Source organism: Zalophus californianus, chromosome 4 (assembly GCF_009762305.2).
Source record: "Zalophus californianus isolate mZalCal1 chromosome 4, mZalCal1.pri.v2, whole genome shotgun sequence".
NCBI lineage: Eukaryota > Metazoa > Chordata > Mammalia > Carnivora > Otariidae > Zalophus > Zalophus californianus.
In genome coordinates this window covers 126,387,035-126,405,759 of record NC_045598.1, presented here as the reverse complement: position 1 = coordinate 126,405,759, position 18,725 = coordinate 126,387,035, and the positions used below count along the sequence as shown (strand labels likewise).

The following is an 18,725-nucleotide window of genomic DNA, read 5'->3' as shown; positions in this document are numbered from 1 at the left end:
GGGACATAGGAGGAATGTGTGGGAGATAGCTGTGCACATGCTCGGCGGGTGGAGAGATGCTCGCCCGGACAGGTGCCATCTGGAAAGACTGGTGGAGTTAGTATGCAACGAGGGAGTTGTATGCATGAAATTATACGAAGCCAAGTGTTACTAACTCTGAGACAGCCTATAACAGAATAGGATCACAAGGAACATCAAGGTCATCTACTCCTACCATTGGTGGGAGCTTTGTTAAACCAAGGACTCCAAACCATGCGCTTATCATTAGGAGACTGTTTCAAAACATCTAAAGTTCAGCTGTTCTCATTTTTAACTGAATTTAACACTTTTCCTTGGTTCAAATCCATTACTTCTGCTTCTCCTGCAGTGATCACAATCACATGTGGGTATTCTATCGTCTCTCTTCTTAAACATCTTGTACTTTGGATGTGCTTAAAATACAAGTATTGACTGACCTCCATTAGAAGGATTTATGCTGATCTGGATGGATTTATCAATCCACCCATGTACCCTCACCTCATCCCCTTGATGAGCAGTAGTATAAATTTTCATGAGTGTTATCCAGGTTTAGGGTATGGCAGGTGGCCAGGAAACTGTAAAGTAACTGGTTCAAACATGCATGGAATCCATGACGTTGGTTGGCTACATAAACATGATTCTCTAACCAACAAAGCAAGCCTGTATAAGAGAAAGTTTTTAAATGGCATTGAAAACATGGATACACACAGAAGTTTAGAAAGATGTACTCTAAAATACTAAGAGCGATTATTAACTGATGGCAGGTTTATTGGTGATTCTTAGTTTCTCTTTTTCTTTAAATTTTTCTTGAAAAATGTGTTACTTTGGTGATTTAAATATATTTTAAAAGATACAAAAGAGAGAACACAGAAGTAATGGAGCTAGAAACTGGATGTTATTAGCTATGAAGTGGAACACTATGTAGCTGTCAAAATTTATGTAGATCTACAGATGTACACAATAAAGTGTTAAACAAGAAACAAAAAGAACAAATTGGGTAGAATGATTCCCATTTTTAAGAAACTCAATGTACATGGGATGCCTGGGTGGCTCAGTCGGTTAAGCATCTGCATCCAGCTCGGGTCATGATCCCAGGGTCCTGGGATCGAGTCCCACGTTGGGCTCCTTGCTCAGCAGGGAGCCAGCCTGCTTCTCCTTCTGCCTGCCGTTCCCCCCTGCTTGTGCTCACACACTCTCTCTCTCTGACAAATAAACAAAATCTTTAAAAACAATACAAAACCTCAAAGTACATTTATAGATATACAAATTTATATAAACATGAGGAAAAGTTTACAAGGATATAAAAATTGAGAGTGGTTATCTTTGTAGGTAAGATTAGAGTGGGAGGACTCATTTTTTTACTTAACATATTTCTCAGTTGCTTGAATTTAAGGGCATGCATACCTTTGTAATAAAAAATAATGTTTAGAAAATATGAGACAATAATAAAATTAAAAAGGGGGAAAGATGATGTATAGTGTTTTCTTGGGAAACTAAGGATATGATTCTTATATTCCTTCTTGGCTAGTCATATATATAACATGCACGTGCATTAGATTATATATAGGCTATACACTTGGTCCTATATGTATGTTTGTCTGCATATACAGACACTGAGTTGGAAACCAGATCATTTTAAGTTAACTTTAATCTATTTTTTAAAAACACTGAGGTAAATAACTAGAGCAATAAAGGTCCTTCTCATTTTTTAACTCAAGCAAACAATTAGTCAAGTCCTAGTGAAGCCTCACTGTACTTGAGGACATTTCATCCAGCCGTCTGTGGAATGTCTAGTCCATCAACGAGTCCAATTTTGTGTCTGAATGAATATATTACACATGAAGTCTATTTTACCTACAGGAAAAAAAAAGTTTGGTATTGACTGGCATAGCAAATATATCAGGAACCTGAATGGAAACACTTAACCTGAATCATATTCATTATTATATGCAATGTAAATACAAATGTCATTTATTTAAAATCACAAAACAGTAAAGGGAGTAACATTATCTCAACACTATAGACATTCTCCAAAAAATGTATGCCTTTAAAAAGGTAAAAATCCAGGCCTTTATTCAACCAAAAGTCTGTTAAATCATTCCTATTCTCAAATTAAAAGCCACAAAACCAGCCCTCTACATTTTAATTATCTGCAAACTCATATGGTGGCCTGAAGCAACAGCTAACTAGAATGATCCCTCCACACTTGGTGCTACAAAGGAGCTCTGCCTGCCAATGTCGCACACCAGTAGATGTTTTTAATCCTTGCCAGACATTCTTTGATCCCATGTAGGTCTTCCCTACATTTATGGCCCCACTGAGGGAGGCCAGTACTCTGCACAAATCCACCAGGAGAGCTCACTAAATATCTCTTACTTCACCCACACATCTCCTGTCTTCCTTCTTCCATATTATCAATCTCTTACCCTACAACAATTCCCTTCACCCTCCTTTCACTCGCCCCCACGCCCACCCTAGGAAAACAGATTTTGGTTTTGAATAATAGAAGAAATAGTGGCTACAAGGAGATGGACCAAGACAGGTATTCAGGACCTGTGGGAAAGAGGAGAGGCCCTGGGAAACTAGACAAGGGCAAGGATACTGTACACTGCCTCAATTCCCTTTGAAAATCCCCTGGCTCAGCTTCAGAGAGGTAATAAAATTTTACTTATCGATGCTCTGACTCAGCCCTCAACATTTGATTTCCACGTCATCTTCCTCAGCAATAACAATTAACTCAAAGTTAGTACTGAGTTAAAATTACTTTGACTTGAACTACAAGATGTGGAATCAGCACCTCTTAGATTTACTTTTCTCCATGAAATAGAAAGAAAAAAAAAGTGAAACGAGAACAAAGATGCCACCGTAAGGAATGGAATAGGTAAAGGAAAACAGAAGCCTTGAGTCCCTTAAAATACCATGGGAGCTGTTTCTGTCAGGAATAACATGTTACATAATTTGAGTTTCATGAATTAGCAGTTTAGTCAGTAATTTACATGAATTAACAAAGAGAGAGAAAATATGAGAATCGGAAAAGGTAAAGTGGTTTCTGAAACAAGACAGGTTTCAAAAGTATTTTATTCCACCCCCATACAGAAGAATGTTGACAGGCAGATGACTCAGTCTGGCTTCATTAAGGGCTTCTTACCATCTAATATCCCTCATGGGAAAGGCCACCCCATCTCTCTTTTTTCCATGATACCCTTCTCAATTCCTCCCTGCAGGTAATGGCCATAGTTTCCCCCCTAATTGAAGGTTAACTCTCTGCAGGTCACATACTTTAAGAAACAGAGATTATACTGGAAGGATATAAATAGTTGAGGGGTTTTTTGGTTGTTTTTTTTTTTTTTTTAAGATCCTTTAGGGGCGCCTGGGTGGCTCAGTCGTTAAGCGTCTGCCTTCAGCTCAGGTCATGATCCCAGAGTCCTGGGATGGAGCCCCACATTGGGCTCCCTGCTCCACGGGAAGCCTGCTTCTCCCTCTCCCACTCCCCCTGCTTGTGTTCCCTCTCTCGCTGTCTCTCTCTGTCAAATAAATAAATAAAATCTTTAAAATAAATAAATAAATAAAAATAAAAGACCCTTTAGGGGCACCTGGCTGGCTCAGTCAGAAAGCGTGTGACTCTTGATCTTGGGGTCATGAGTTCCAGCTCCCTGTTGGGTGTAGAGATTGCTTAAATAAATAAAACTTTTTAAAAAGAGACCCTTTATACTAACGTACTTAAAACATTTCAAAGAACACAGTAGTAGTAGTGTCAGATGCTTCAAAAAAAATTGACAATACCTATGATCATTGTGTTTGAACCTGATCATAAATCTAAGTAGCTTAATTGAGTTCACTGACACTGAAAACCTATAGTGATTTGTAGTCCTTAAAAATGACCTTCAGTGAGTGGGGAGAGATAAGGAAGCTGTCAACACAAACAATGAAACCATATGTCCAATCTAAACTATCTTCAAATCAGAGGAAAAAAGAGAGATGTTTGAGAAGAGAACAAAATAACCAGCCTACTGCGTTTTTCAAAAACCAGAGTTGACAAATCCTAAGAAATGAGTCCAAAGGGCATTCTCATCCCTTTTGTTGAAAAGATGTTTATTGTATCAGGTACTGTTTGAAATAACTGAGAGACATTGGTATAGGCCCAGAAATCTCTTAGGCATAAATCAATTACAGTATTTGAGAAGCATAATGTTTGGAAAGAGCAAGAAATCTGAAGTCATTTGGAATCATTCATTCCACAATGTTTATTACTGGCTGGCACATGCCAGGCACTGTCCACATACCTGCTCTCTATTCAAGCTCTCTCTCCCACCACCAGCTGTACAATCCTGGCTAAAACATTTTACATTTCTATGCCTCAGTTTCCTCATCTGTAAAAACAGGAATAAAAAATGGCTGCCAACCTCACAAATATACATCTGGAAGCACTCTGTAAACCATGAAAGCGTTAGTTGTCATTTCACTTGACTGAATTCATGAATGCCACTGTTTATTGTACCGTAAGTTATATCAGAGGAAAAGTGAGTCTTCCTGCTTCCAGGAGACACCTCATAATCCTATTAAATAAGGCTCAGAGTCTCATTTAATCATCTCTCTGGAAATTTAAATGGGAGATAGAGAAAGCTAGAAAGAGAAAGCTAGTATGACGTGCAGATTTTGACATCAAATGATAATCACCATAATGACAAGAACCATGATTCACCATTTTGGGTCTCTTCCAATCTGACCATCAGGCCAAAAGACTCATTTGAAGAGGGTATTTTATTTTGGAAAAATATTCTCTCTAGGTCTGCAAATCACAAAATGGACACCTACCAGGTTGATCTATCAATTCAACGTTACTAACAGCAAATGGCAGCAAAATTACAAAGCATTATTTATGTTGACGTGTACAAGCAAAAACAGTCTATTTTATAGTACATTTCACTAAACTATGGTTTCATCAACTGTCAAACAGATTAGGAACAAAGCTCCTTTTAAAAACAAAATTAAGCTCCATGTAGTGGCAGTTGAAAAAGGGGGAAGTTCTAGTCTCTCCAGAGTTAGCTAATGGGCACTATGGGCACTATGGTGGATATGAAAGACTGTCTTACAGATGATGCTAGGGATCAGGCAGAGATCTGCAAGGAAGAGGTCTCATTCCCATAGCTCCAGACTCCCTTCCCCCAGGGAGTGAAGGGGTGGCGGCTTGTCTTACAGGAGTGGTAGCCAAGTGCGCCAGAAGGCACACCCAGTCCTAAAATATGCCTGAAACTTCCTCTAATGTTTCTAGCTCTTGCAGTGACATTTGGGGAACTGAACTGTACACAGTCTCTTCACTGCTGGAACCGCTATAATTTAATAGTTTGCGCTAACAATTTGAGTTAATATTTATAAAACACTAAGAAGGAGCCCAAGCACGTGGTAAGAGCCATTTGAGTGTTTATTAAATAAATAAGTCACTTCCCAGATTGCTTGGGTAAATCCTCAACCTAGAGACAAAGTAGAGAATCAAAACACACAATAGTCTAATAGTTTTAAATAAAGATTTGGGAACTATAGTGCTCTATACCTATTTCTGCAGCTCAAGTGTACCTGCAGCTCAAGCATATAGTCTCTGGCGGAGGACCAAAATTCTACTCATGGTTCAGAAATCACTGTGCAAAATTAAATGATGAAAGAGTTTAAGTCTCAAGAGATAAATTCTTTCTCTTTTCTATCTTCCCAACTAACCACCACTAAAAATGACAAATCTAAAAATCTCAAAGCATTCTAGATGGTACATATCAACACTAAAGCTGTGGGAATCAATAGAGCCAAATTCACTTTAAAAAAGACGGAAAGGGTTTAAATCACAGAGAACCCAAGGGTAGTAGTAACCCATTAGCCTCAGATTTCAGTCCGCGGACAACAGGTTAATGATTCCTGTGCCCTCCACTCCCGGGGCCTCCTCCATCCCCGATCCTCGCAGGCGACCCGCGCCCTCTTTCGACCTCAGGTGGGGGTCTCCCACCCCCCCAGTTCCCGGCTCCTCTAAGCTGGGAAGTTGCGCACTGGGTTAACAATGTCCTTCCACCCACACGGTTCGAGCGTTTAGGAATCAAAAAGCAGAATCTGAATTCACCTCGAGGAAACACAGACCACAAACTCTTAGAGTTGGGGGCGGGGCGGGGGTATTGCTTCTCCCCTTCCACCAACTCGGAGGTTTTCGGGCTGAGGGGTCAGGGGAGCTGCCAAAAGACCCAGGAAAGTCACGTTTGCCCCGAGAAGAGGCAGCAGTCGAGGCCCGGGCACCGCTCGCCCCGCCCCGTCTCGTCTCACCCGCCCAGGGGCTCACGACTGCGGCCCGGACGCGCACGGACCCTGCGGCCGGCCCACCCGCCTCGGGTCCCTGTCGGCCCCGTACCTACCCAGCTCCACGGTGCTGCCTCCTGGCGCAGCGGGCGCGGAGCCGAGCGCACTCGCGTTTCCTCCTTCCCCGCAGGGCCGCCGGGCGCCGCCGCTTCCTCCCTGACGCGTCACGGCGGCCGGCGGCTCCTCCCGCAGTGTGCCGGGCGGTCCGGGAGAGCGGGGCGGCCGGCAGCGCGGCGGGAGGGCGCCCGCACCGAAGCTGGCGCTGTCGGCGCTGGGCTGGAGCCGCAGGCTGGGCGGCCCCTGCTCAGGCCCGCCGCCGCCCCGCCGCGGAAATCTCTTCGTCGTGGACCCCAGCGAAAGCCCAGCCACAGCGCGCGGTCTGCCTCCAGCTTCGCCGCGTGCGCAAAGTTCAGGGACACCGGTGGGTCCTGTCTAGAGGCTCGGGATCCTTGGTGACTCTCGGCTGCTCAGCTGATAGTGACTGCTGCCCTGGGGCCCAAGAGCCGCGTGGGCCAACGCACCCGGCCGCCCGGCGGAGACGACCCTGCCATACGCAGCGAGCAGGACCGCTGGACAGCCAGAGGAGTAAGAGTTACCCCAGGAATGGCCTGGTGGGCCTGTGGCTGGGTGTAAATTGGAAACTCAGGGAAGTGAAATAAGTATCCAAATAATTTCGATGAACAACTATGCCTCATTTACTGTTATTTGAAGTATTCTACTTTTTTTTTTCATCAGCAACGTTTTGGCTTTTGTGTTTAGAGTTCAGAAATTGGCGGATCCTGGGTACAGAGAAATTTCCTTTCCACACATTTTCCAAGTCCACTTTATTTATTGATTTATTATTTATTTATTTATTTGCATTCCCATTAATCTCCAAGTCAGCTGAGGTCACACTTTACAGTTTCTTATTACTCTTTCTTATTCTTTAAATATAGAAGTTGCATTTTATTTGTATCCTTTTTTTTCCAGTTAAAGAGAGGTAAAGAAGATGAGTGGAAAACTAAAGATGACATGATTCAGTGCGCGTGGAATAAAGTGGTTAGCATTTGGAAGCTGAGCAGGGTTGTGTTTGCCCCACAACACTACTGTAGTTGAAGTTTTATCAGATATCACTTGAAGATAGACTCCAACAACTATATAAAGATTACCATGTCTATATCAAGTTTTAGATTTTGAGGCAATGCCATAAATCTATGAACAAATAAACTTTCAAAGGTAATTAGAGGAGCCAGCATTTATGTGTGGCTTCCCTAAATTCAGGGTACATTTCCTTATGTTTTAAAATAATATTAAAAAATTTAACCCACAGGTAGGGTGAGAATAGTCATTTGTAATGTCAGTTAACACAGTATGGCCTCCTTCTTAAAGAATTGTGAATCCAATATTTTTATACTTCAAAACATAATAATCTTGCAGAACTTTCTAAACAACGATTTTCAGTGGCATTCGGAAATAGATGTAAAATACAGTAGCTACAAATCAACACACTGCCATGGTCCTTTGTCTGTTTCCATTGTGATCCACACAATGAAGCACAGAGAAACTACAGAATTTCCTCCCTTGTAACAAAATCAACAAATGATCAGTGTATCTCTTAATTAAAACCATATTCACCATGCTGAAAAATTTCTCAGACAAAAGGAAATTTTGTGTCAATAAACTCCAAATATGACATCATTCTCGCTTTAGAGATACATACCTGGCTATGACATTTCAACTTTTCATTCCCTCCCTCCTTCCCTCCCTCGCTTCCTTCTTTCCTTCCTTCCCTCCTTCCCTCTTTCTTTCCTTCCTTCCTTCTTTTTTTCTCCTTAAAAAACAAACATCTGAGAGTCATTACATTTCCAGAATAAATCTGTCTTCCTGCTGTGAGCCTCACGTGCGCGCCCACCCACCCACCCACCCACATACACACACACACACACACACACACACACACGCATACACACTTATGCGCATAGACACTTAACACACGCATAGACACTTAACAACTGAGCCACCCAGGCGCCCCAACTTAAAATTAATTTTAAAGGCACCTTTAAGGCTAATTACTTTTTTTTTAAAGATTTTATTTATTTGAGAGAGAGAGAATGAGAGAGAGCACAAGAGGGAAGAGGGTCAGAGGGAGAAGCAGACTCCCCGCTGAGCAGGGAGTAAGGCTAATTACTTTGATTAATCATATTCATCTATAGAAATAAATCATAGGGTGCCTGGGTGGCTCAGATGGTTAAGCGTCTGCCTTTGGCTCAGGTCATGATCCCAGGGTCCTGGGATCGAGTCCCACATCAGGCTCCCTGCTCCTTGGGAGCCTGCTTCTCCCTCTGCCTCTCTCTCTCTCTCTTTCTCTGTCTCTCATGAATAAATAAATAAAATCTTAAAAAAAAAAAGAAATAGATCATATCTCCATGTTCCATTATGTTTCCAATTTCTTTGAGTTTATACTGTAAAAGAAAAGTTGTTAAATGTTCAGCTACATATCTAGCTGATATTTATGCTTTTATAAAAGGTTTCATATAAATAAAATTTTAAAACGGAAAAAGTTTTTTATTTAGACCATGGATTCCAAAATTTTGTTTGGAAATATGACTCTATTCATGCAGATAGGGCAAATATTTTGTTCATCTATTTTATTTATAATGTATAGATTATGAGCATAAGCTTTGGAATTGGATAGACTCAGGTTTAAGTTCTGGCTCTGCCACTTTCTACTTTGGGCAAATTATTTTACATCTCTGAGCATTGGTTTCATCAGTAACATAGGATAATAGTACTCTCCTCAGTGAAATAGAGATAATAATAGTTCTTATCTTATGAAATTGCTAGGAGGATCAAATGAACTTAGTAGAATGCCTGGAACATAATATCAATTGATTGCTATTGTCATCATTATGATTAGCTCTAACACAGATATAAAAATGCCAATATTTTATATTCCTTTTGTACTAGTATGAAGAATGGTCAAATTTGAGAGTTTGGGGAGAGTTTTTGGAGAAGTCCTAAATGTAACAGGAAAAAAATAAAAGCAATTCTAAGATACAGTTATGTTCAGAACTTTAGAAAATTGGACTGGTGATACTGTAAACTATTGACCCAAATATTAAAAATAAAAATAAACAACTACCTAACAAGAGAATACAGTATTTTTTTAGATAATATATTCCAATGAGATGAGTGCTTGGTTTTCACCTACTCTTCAAAATGGAAAACCTTTTCCCTAAACTGGTGCCTGATAAGGAACCATCATGACTTTTTATATCCTAATGAAGTCCTCTATTATTTGTAGTTGTTTCATTGTAACTTTGGAAGAGTTGAGGAGCATAATATAAGAAATATCACTTCCCGATAACGCAAGAAATATCACTTCCCATAGGGAGAAAATTTGATAAAATGACAGCTATGGGACATGAATGGCTTCTATTCATAAGTCAGCTGGTAACAGAAGTGAGAGCCAGCATTCATTAGAATATTTGTCTTATAGCAGATAAATCAGCAAGACTAGACAATAGTGCTACCAACCACATGATTACAAAAGCACAGATACTTTTGATTCATATTATTTGTATTGCTTTCATAGCACCTTTTCCTTCATTCTACTACAAACTCCTCTCCTTAAGTGGGTCAGATATCATAAGTTGTTGCTATAGTTTCCAGCTATGTTTATCCTTCAGTATGCCAATCGTAGCATCCCACAACTTCAAAAAAAGAAAACCATTTTTCTAGGGAGGGTAGTTTAAGGATAGTCCAAGCCATGAATTGGCTCAGGAAATAGTTAACCCGAAAAGCCTGCAGTAAAATAGGTACGCAGATGGGAATTAAAGTGATTAATGTATTGAATTTTCTGAGCAAAACAATTTAGTATAACACAGAGCCACCCAAGGGATAGTTAGAAAAACTCAGACACTCATGGGAATTGATGAGTATTTTTTTTTTAAAGATTTTATTTATTTATTTGAGAGAGACTGAGAGATAGAGAGCACGAGAGGGAAGAGGGTCAGAGGGAGAAGCAGACTCACTGCTGAGCAGGGAGCCCGATGTGGGACTCGATTCCGGGACTCCAGGATCATGACCTGAGCCGAAGGCAGTCGCTTAACCAACTGAGCCACCCAGGCGCCCAGGAATTGATGAGTATTGACACTGGTGTATACCACCTCGGCACAGAGCCAAAATAACTTGTTTCCTTCATTTAGAAAATGGTTGAGAGTATACTCATTTTGTATGTTGGGGATGGGAATGACCCAAAGCTCAACATCTTTGTTGGGCCAAATTAGCCATGTTCAAACTCAAAACTGAAGTGCCTGACGTTCAAGTGTGTTTTGTAACAAAGTGAAAACCATTTTAAAGCAAGACTACATTAGGGTCAAATATAAGGTCCTTTAGATGACAGGACTTTTTCACTTTCTATATGAGACTCCTGAGAAAAACCAAGGGGAAGTGTTGAGAGATCAGAACCCTTACATTGCTGGCACAACTTTTGATAAAAAGTTGCTAGAAATTACTTTAAATCTTGCTAAGACCATTAATTATCTGAAGTGAAACTATTATCCTTCCCTAATTAGGAAATTAAGGAAACCTCATTGTCTTCCAATCTAGTTATTATGAATATCAAGAACAAAATACAAATCGCTCTCTTTTCTTTCTCACTTTTTTTTTTTTCTGTCTCTTGTTTGGATAGTCTGTTACATACATAAATTACATCTGTTAATAGTTGATAATAACTTACTTACATAAGTTGGGTCAGCAGTTACTGTGTTCCTCAGAGAACCTTATTAGGCCTTTGAGCTCAAACCTACTAGGTGGACTTTGAAGATAACAATTATTTTAGTTGCATATCAGTAGGAAATAATAGCTTTTCTTAAACACTATTCATTTGGTGACTCAGTTACTTACTGTTAATTATGTACAATGAATGATTGAACCCATTTCAAATGCAAAGTCTTAATAGCCTCTGGCTTAAAAACGTGTGTTGCTGTTATTTCTGCAACTGATTCTCTAAGGCATCTGTGTCTGCCTCAACCAGACGTGTCAAAGACTTAAATAGACTTTAAGGGATTGTAACTTTTCATATACCGGAAGACCCTTAAATTCTCTAGGTTTTCTAGAATAAACAACCCGAGTTCTTTTAACTTTTTCTCACACCTCTTTTTTTTTTAATGTTTTATGACTCTCATATGAATTCTTTCCAAATTCTCCACATTCTTCTTTAGATGAGTTGCCCAGTATGAGACATGGAACTCTAGAAAGGATCAGGTAAGTCCTTAGTACAGTGAGAGCATTCTCTTACAGCTCTTCAATTCACACTCCTATATAGCAAGTTAGAATCACTCTCACATTTAAAATTACATTTCATCATTATCAAATTTTAAAATCTGAACTCGAAATGCTTGTTTAGCCTACTTATGTTTTCTTGCATTATATTTAAGAGGTTGTTTTGATTATCCCTATACCTATTTTATCAAAACTGTACTTTTCCTGAGTGATTTTGAATTTCATTATATTTGTAAAGTCAAAAAAAACCCAAGGCAGAGGGTGTGCATCCTAAGGGTACTCAAGACATTCTAATACAGTTCAGAAAGAAAATACTCCAATGTCTATTTGTTTTATTCAAGAAGAAAAAAGTTAGGGGCGCCTGGGTGGCTCAGTCGATTAAGCGTCTGCCTTTGGCTGGGGTCGTGATCCCAGGGTTCTGGGATCGAGCCCCACGTCTGGCTCCCTGCTCAGCTCCCTGCTCCCCCTCTCTTTCCCACTCGTGCTCTCTGTTGCTTTCTCTGTCTCTCTCTCTCAAATAAATAAATAAAATCTTTTAAAAAATAAATAGAAAGAAGTTAAATTTTCTTATTTAACATACATATTGACACCAGGCTTACTCAAACAGTCTTTTTTCAGGCAGTCATTCATGTGCTCTGTGAGGTTCCCTGAGAAGGATGGGCTTCCCCCTTGCAGGAAAGCTCTCCTTTATCCAACGTCAGTGTACTGCAGGTTTGTGTAGCATAGGAGGTCATTGATGTGGTTAATTCTGTACAAACAAATCCTTTCAATAGAATCTATATAATACTTTGTACTGAGATGGAGAGTCATCATGGAAACTCTTTATCTTCTACTGAAGGATTCAGGATACTCAGTGTTAAAGTCATTGCTCCTGCATACACACTACCTGGTCTGACCATAGTTCAGCCACGCCAGCCATGTAGTCCTGGGCAAATCATTAACATCTCTGAGGTTTTGTTTCCTCATCCATAAATTGGAGAGCATAATTGTATCTACTGCATCGGGTTGTTCTGAGGATGAGGTAGGCTAATATATAAAAATCTACCACCAAAATAAGCACTACATAAGCACTGGTTATTATTATTACTTAAGAGAATAAATATCAGAATGAAGATGCATTTTCCTCTGACAAAAATACCAGGGATCCAGATTTCCTTACCTTTTCTGTGAGTAGTATTTTCCTTTTAAGGTAAAGTTTTAACATGAGAGAGTAACTCGATCAGCCCTCTCCTTTGAGAGTATACGTGTTTTGAAAGAAACACGTTGGAAAAAATATTTGAAAATTAGAAATATTTCTATCAGTGTGTATTTTTGTTGCAAAAACCCCAGTGTGTATGTGTGTGTGTGTATGTGTGTGTGTCCTTTTAAAACTCTCATATATGCATACTTAAACATTTTGGAAACACAATTTTTGATTTCTTGAAATAGTTTCCAAATAATTTGAGTGGGCCTTAAACTAATTAAAATGCAATGCTTTAAAATTAGTTTGCAAGAATTGCTGATTGATAGCAGAGAAAATGGGAATTTACTAGTAAGGCTTCAACAAAAGCCTTTGCAGAACTGGTTGATGAGACTGAAGAAGAAAATGAATACTTTAATAGGTATAGCCAAAAACAATGTATTTCTTCAATTTAAATCTAAATATCTTTTTGAAGTATCTTTTTCAGCTACTAAAATGTAATATCAGAATAAACTAAACTTAGAACCACATCTTCAAATCACTATATCACAATGTGTTAAACCAAGATTTAAAAAAAGTAATAAAGTGCCAAGTAATAAAGCATCAAATGAAAGCAGAAATGCTTTTATACTATTAATAAAATGCCATTAAATTATTTAAAGTATATTGATTATTTCATGTTTTTAAATTTGGAGTTTCTGTTTTACAATGGGTACAGTCTATTAGTATAGGAGGTCACAGATACATAATTTATATGTATGTGCATTCTGTTTAGTGTCATCTAAGAATTTAATGCTTTTTGTTCTTTCTTCTTCATTCAGTAACTGTTGAGTGCCCAGTGTATGCCAGGTACTGTGCTAGGCTCAGAGATAGAAATTAAAAATATTATCCCCACCCATAAAGAGTAGTTTAAATCATTTATGAAGCATATAATAAAGAACTGTTCCCACAACTAATCTTCACAGAATCACCTGTTTCTCAGCTCCTTCCCCTACCTCCACTCCCAGCCCTTGGCATAGACGACAATTTGCTGTAGACTGGGATTTGAATTTGAAACTGGTCATTCGAATACCCACTTAGTTTTTTATGTAGTTTAAATATACCATTTATGACTTATTTCCTTTCTTGATATCTGCAAGGTGCTTTTTATGCAATCATATGTAAATATAAATATCACTGATTCAACAAACATTTCCTCTTCAAATCACCGTGTTAAGACAGAGGGAAGGCTCAAGGTACAAACATGCATTGTGCTTTCAAGGGGATTTTATATCCTTGACAGAAAATGAGAAAAACACACTAATTTTTTTCCTTACATGATGTGGAGTGCATTCACTGTTGAATGTATTCCTCAGTACATTGCCTTTTTAACTATCTCACCACTTTTGCCTGGTGTGTTTCTTCAAGCCTGATACCATATTATTTGAAAGTTTTACAAGCAAGCTATTTGGCTTCAACCACCTCTTTAAAACTTTATCTCATTGCTTATAATTTCAACTCATGACTGGGATAAATTACTTTTAATTGCTAGTTATTTGCATTAAAGAACAATCATGAAAAACAGGTAGAAGAAAAAGCTGTTAAGATCATAGAAATTAAACACCTACAATGGAATCCATTTCCCTAAAAAAAAAAAAAAAAAGTGGTGATGTGAGGTATTCAAGGCAAGAAACTGAATCATATAACTACCTGGGGTCTCATTTACTTTTAAACTCGCAAATAAGCAAAATCAAAGTTCACAGCCTTTGGAGGCAACTATATCTGTTTGACTTTTTTTTTTTTTTTTTTTTTTGACAGAAAGAGACACAGCGAGAGAGGGAATACAAGCAGGGGGAGTGGGAGAGGGAGAAGCGGGCTCCCTGCTTAGCAGGGAGCCCGATGTGGGGCTCGATCCCAGGACCCTGGGATCATGACCTGAGTCGAAGGCAGATGCTTAACGACTGAGCCGCCCAGGCGCCCCTCTGTTTGACTTTTTAAAAGCAAGTGGTATTAACAATTTAGGGCATGGTGTGAAAAGTCAGACTTAGTTGCAAAAGTCTGTAATAATATAAAATTCAATTTAGAAAAATGTAAGCAGCACATTAAAGCAATAAAGAGACAATATCTTTATTTGAATTTTAACTGATACATATATACTCCTTGGGCTAACCCACTGCCCCCCAAAAATCCAATTTTCACTATAATAATCATTTTCAAAGAAAATAGAAAGAGAGGGACCTGGGTGGCTCAGTCGGTTAAATGTTAAAGATTGATTTTGGTTCAGGTCATGATCTTGGGGTCGTGGCATGGATCCCCATGTCGGGCTCCATGCTCAGTGTGGAGTCTGCTTGAGATTCTCTCCCTCTGCGTCCCCTTCCCCTCAAATGAATAAATAAATAAAATCTTCTAAAAGTTTTTTTAATTTAAAAAAATAGAAAATACCATTTGAACAAATTTAAGTATGGTATAGTGATTAAGCACATGGCTTTAGAGGAAAACAGCTCTGGGTTTGAATCTCACTGCTGCTTACCAGCTCTGGACCCAAGCACGTTTCCTAACTCCTCAGCCTCGGTTTTCTTATTTGTAAAAGTATTTCCTACTTCATAAGGTTGTTGTGAAGATTAAGTGAAATAAATTCATAGTAATGTACCTACTTACTATGATAGGCAGAATGATGGCCTCTGAAAGATAGCCACATCCACATCCCTGGAAGCTGTAAATATATTATATTATGTGGCAAAGAATTAAGTTTGTGTGAACAACAGGGATGGACCCAGAGGCCATTATGCTAAGTGAATTAAGTCAGACAAGAAATGACAAATACTATATGATCTTACTTATATATGGAATCTAAAACTAAACAAAAATTAACTCAGATAACAGAGAATAGATTGGTGGCTGCCAGAAGCAGGGGTTGGGTGGGGGGGTAGGTGAAATGAGTGAAGGTGGTGAAAAGGCTCGAGCTTCCAGTTATAAAATAAATAAGTCATGGGATGTAATGTACAGTATGGTGACTACAGTTAGTAATGCTGTATGTATATCTGAAAGTTGCCAAGAGAGGAGATCTTCAAATTTCTATAACAAGAAAAACATTGTAACTATGTGTGGTGATGGATGTTAACTAGACTTGTGGTGATCATTTAGCAGCATATACAGATATTGAATCATTATGCTGTACACCTGAAACTAATATAATGTCATATGTTAATTGTACCTCAATTTTTAAAAATTAATTTAAAAAAAGAATTAAGGTTGCAGATAGAATTAAGGTTGCCAGTCAGCTGACCTTAAGATAGGAAGAATATCCTGGATTTTCTGAGTGGGTCCCAGGTGATCACGGGGGTCCTTAAAAGTGAAGAGGAAGAAGGCAAAAGAAGAGTTAGAGAAAAAGATGTCACTATGGAAGGATGGTTGGAGAGATACAACATTGCTGCCTTTGAAGGTAGAGAAAGGGGCCTCAAGCCATGGAATGTGGGTGGCCGCTGGAATCAATACAATTAATTAGTTTCAATTAGTTTCAAAGTATCAATACAAATTAATTAGTTGGAAAAGGCAAGAAAATGGATTCACTCCTAGAACCTCCAAAAAATAATGCAGCCCCGCTGATGCACTAATTTTAGCTCAGTGACACCAATGTCAGACTTCAAACCTAGAGAGCCATAACATAATATATTTGTGTTGTTTTAAGTCTCCAAGTATGTGGTAATTTGTTACAGCAGCATATAAAAAGCAAGTTAGATATAGATATATAGATACATCAGGAACTCTACAAGTTACAGTGTGAGAGCAAGTGTGGCATATAGAGAATTGTCTTTTTTTCCCCCAGTTTTGGAAAACATGCCAACTCACAGACTTTTTCATTTTTGTTTTCTTTATATAACTAATTGCAAGAGTTCGATCGACCATGCCATAGGATTATTCTCCAAGCAATAGAAGTGCTGTTGGTTAACAACTTAACCCATTATGGTTCCTTGATGATGGCAGATGACAATTATAGAATATAAATTTTACTTAAATACTATCTGGCTTCTTATGTTTTACTTATTTATTATTATTATTTTTTAAAGATTTTATTTATTTGACAGAGAGAGAGACACAGAGAGGGAACACAAGCAGGGGGAGAGGGAGAAGCAGGCTCCCCACTGAGCAGGGAGCCCGACACAGGGCTCGATCCCAGGACCCTAGGATCATAACCTGAGCCAAAGGCAGACGCTTAACGACTGAGCCACCCAGGTGCCCCTAAAATTTAATTTAGTTTGATTTGATTTAATTTTTTTCACTAAATTCTATCCCCAACATGGGGCTCAAACTCACGACCCCAAGATCAAGAGTCACATGCTCTGCCAACTGAGCCAGCCATGTACTCCTAGTTTCTATTATTAGTATCTAGACACCTGAGAGTATCATACAAATTAGTTATGAATTGACCATGCTGGAGACTTACAGGAGTAGCCCTGTAGTCTCCTGAGAGTTGAGCTCAGAGATTGTCAAAGGAGGCAGGCCATACTCATTGAGTCCTTCCTGCCTCTTCTTGGCTCTATCAGAAGCACATTATGTACATTATTGCCTTTATTTATTTTTTTAAAGATTTATTTATTTTTAGAGAGAGAGAGTGCTTGTGCACAGACATGGGGGGAAGAGGGGCAGATGGAGAGGGAGAGAGTGAATCTCAAGCAGATTCCCTGCTGCGTGCGGAGCCCAACATAGGGCTCAATTTCACGACTCTGTGATCATGACTTGAGCCAAAATCAAGATTGACCAACTGAGCCACCCAGGTGCTCCCATTATTGACTTTAATCCAAATAACCACACCATCATTATCCCCTTTTTTACAGATAAAGGAACAGAAATTCAAAGAGGTGAAATAACCCTACCCAGGTCACACAGCAGGTAAGTGGCAGAGCTGAGTCCATTTGATTTGAAGCCCATGGTCTTTCTAGAGCACCACAGAGCCTTCAATGTCAGTGGGTGGTGCTGGATGAAAGGCCAGAAGGACCAGGTGTAGGAGAATTTACAAACTAAATGCCTAAAGCACAGGGAGGTCCCTGCGATGGTGTCAGAAGAGGTGAAAGTGAGATGATAAATGGTAACTGACCATCAGTCTTCACGAGTGGCAAGAGGTGCATGCCCTCTACAGCTGACGGCTGCTACCAGCTGACTGTTGCAAGGGGGGCACAGAAGCCCAATGTTGCCAGGTCTGTTAATTTTTCAATAAAAGCTAGCAATATACATTTTAATGTGAAATGGCATAATTTCAAAATGCTAGGAACAAATTCAGATTTTCTTAAAACACTGTGCAGGCCAAATGAGCTATATCTATCAAGCAAATTTGCCCCATGGGCTACCAATTTGAGACCACTAGTATTGATCCCTAGGACCCAGGGAGTGGTCTGTAGTCTTGCTAAAAGAGATGTGGAAAGGATTGAATTAGCTTTTGATTGAACTCATTGAAGAAATACCTTAATCTAAGAACAAGGGAGCCTTATTCCAGGGAATTGAGGCACATTGGAGAAGGGAATATGACTCAACTTATCCACAGAATCTTCTTCAATACACCAATAATTAAAGCAACTCTAAACACATCAACCCCCCCCCGGGTTTGCTAATGCATAAGCATTTTTGGGTGAATCATCATTGATAGATATGCACGCTCATTAGAAGCCAGATTATTTTAATTGTTTTAATAAAAACAGCTTAATTAATAACATGAATCCAATTTTATATATATGCAAAAAAGCTGACACATAATATCTGTAGAGTAGGAAGAAATGGCCTAAGACTTTGAAAATACATATTCAAAATAGTACAATATCAGAAAAGCGAATTACACTTAAAACTTACTGATACATATTTTAAGCAGAAAGCTCTGGTTTGAGAGACATAGAAATAGTTGCAGGAGGGGCGCCTAGGTGGCTCAGTCGTTAAGCATCTGCCTTCAGCTCAGGTCATG

The 18,725-nt window shown here is 39.2% G+C and overlaps 1 protein-coding gene across 1 annotated transcript in view; it reads right to left on the bottom strand.

The window, feature by feature from the left end:
* Positions 1-7,000, bottom strand: part of LOC113935294 (serine/threonine-protein kinase Sgk3) — a 139,251-nt gene extending 132,251 nt beyond the window's left edge. The window contains exon 1 of the mRNA XM_027617079.2: positions 6,408-7,000. The gene's annotated coding sequence lies outside the window, so the exon portion shown is untranslated. The remainder of the gene's footprint in view (positions 1-6,407) is intronic.
* Positions 7,001-18,725: the final 11,725 nt, after the last annotated feature.